A 1,980-nucleotide genomic window follows, 5' to 3' on the forward strand; every position below is an offset into this window, starting at 1 on the left:
ATATATATATATACATTTCGGTGACTTTAAAAGTTAAAAAATGCACCAAAGCTGCTGGGTGGCTTTTGTAACCATTTGAAAAATAAATAAATAAAAAACTTTGTTGCCACAGAAAATCAGCCCCCATCTCGTCACAGCTGAGGGAAAACAGCCCGTCCTCGATTCTGTCACAACACGCTCCCCTTATTGTATCGCACGCGAAAGCTCCCCATGGAAATTTTGGAATCTTTCCCATTGTTCATAAAGGAAAAGGAGGCTTTCATATGGAAGTGGGCAACGCCAGGAAATGACAGGCATTCTTTGCGGACAATTTGAAAATAAACTTGTGGGTTTGCGCTGCTCTCGCTCCATGCAGACTACGAAGAATTAGCAGAGCGGATTGGGGGCCTTAACAACTCCTCAGTGGCATTTTCTCTCCCGTGTGTGCTTTATTTTTAAAGTTTAAAGGACTTTGTTTTTTGTTAGTTTGTGTTACTGAAAGACTCGCCATCAGAGTTGAAGCTATGAGGCCTTTAAGAGCTCTTTCACTTTCTTTATTTTCTTCCTTTTTTGTCCTTATTTTGCCTTATCTTCTGTCCTCCCCCCTCCACTTTAAAATCAACTCTGCAGCTTGAGTTTAGCTTTATGAGGTGTGACAGCGAGGCCTGGTTGCTGTGYGGACTGGAACGTACAGCTTTACATTCAGCCGGCTGTGGAACGGCTTTTGGGGAGGCCCTGGATTTATTCGGCCCCCATACGTTTTTATCGTATACAGAACTCCCTTTATTCTGCGGAGCTGGCATGAAAGAGCAGAACAGAAAGAAAGAGGAGGGAGGGGGAAAAAAGGCTGATGTCTTCAACCACAGCTGCACAAATGGAGTTACCTTCAGAAGGGAGGGGGAATTAAAAACAGGTGGGAGTTTGTTTCCTTTTCCCCCAACTTTTTTTTACACTTCTTTTCCTTTTCATTACCAGCTTTATTTAACATTTTGGCTTCATTAACCATCTGACGCTGCAGCCCTCTCTCTCTCTCGCTCTCTTTCTTTCTGTCGCTCATCCTCCTCTTCTCCTTGTTGTTTTGTTTCCCAGCAGGCCAGCGGTTGTTCCCGGGTATTTGACCAGTGTAGCGTAGCCGGCAGGTCGGTTGTTCAGTCCTGGGTGAGACAAAGGCAGCGCGCCTCGAGTTAAAGGGATGAAAGGAAACGGGGCCGTACAGACACTCCTGTTTACAATGGGAAACCTCCTCAGTGAGGTTGTAGAACAAATAACCACAATCGCTCTCTCTCTCTCTCTCTCTTCTTTTTTTTAAAACCAGTACCAAGATGTTGAGAGTGTGTCTCCTGCCATTTGTAGACGACTCTGTGGTGTGTGTGGACGTTAGATGTGAGTTTGTGTGTTCTTTGCATCTACAAAGCGGGAATATCAGCTTTCTCCTCCCTACACCTGTTTGGTCTGAGCGGACAGATGGCGCGTCACTTCTTAAAATTCATTTCCTATGTTGACATGTTTATGGTGTGGTTCGAGCAGCGAAACAGAGCGTTGGAAACGTAGGAGACGAGAATAGAGTTCWTAAGCTGTGATGCTGAAGTACACCTCTGTTTCTACCACTTTAGTGGTATGTTTTTTTCTTTTTTTAAGATTAATTAAAAGAACCTATGGTTTAGTGCGTTTAAACAGTGGAGTTGCAGCAAACTCAATGTTTTCAATAGAAGCGATGAATGAAATGCTTGAATTCATTAGACGTAAATATAAAAAATAACGTCTTCCAAACTTCATTTAAACATGGTGTTTGACCTAATTGTATTCGAGTCCTGAATGTTTGTTTTATGGCAAGATATGTTTTTATCTCAAGTAAAATCTGCCTGCAGTAAAGGCTCCTCACTGCGATTCTACAAAATATCATCTTCTAGAGCAAAGGTTCCCAAAGTTTTGGTCGGGACCCTTTAGGGTCCCAAAACATCAAGTGAGGCTCCCCAGCTGATTTCTAGACATCAGTTTAAA

The 1,980-nt window shown here is 42.9% G+C and overlaps 2 long non-coding RNA genes across 2 annotated transcripts in view; one reads left to right on the forward strand and one right to left on the reverse strand.

Annotated features, from left to right (window-relative positions):
* The window catches only part of LOC106526950 (uncharacterized), an 18,002-nt gene that overhangs the window by 7,505 nt on the left and 8,517 nt on the right, over positions 1-1,980 (forward strand). The gene's annotated exons all lie outside the window — the stretch shown is intronic.
* The window catches only part of LOC106526955 (uncharacterized), a 3,886-nt gene continuing 2,841 nt past the window's right edge, over positions 936-1,980 (reverse strand). Inside the window, exon 2 of the long non-coding RNA XR_001311326.1 lies at positions 936-1,133. This is a non-coding gene — a long non-coding RNA (uncharacterized LOC106526955). The remainder of the gene's footprint in view (positions 1,134-1,980) is intronic.

Source organism: Austrofundulus limnaeus, unplaced genomic scaffold, assembly GCF_001266775.1.
Source record: "Austrofundulus limnaeus strain Quisiro unplaced genomic scaffold, Austrofundulus_limnaeus-1.0 Scaffold3, whole genome shotgun sequence".
NCBI classification, from domain to species: domain Eukaryota; kingdom Metazoa; phylum Chordata; class Actinopteri; order Cyprinodontiformes; family Rivulidae; genus Austrofundulus; species Austrofundulus limnaeus.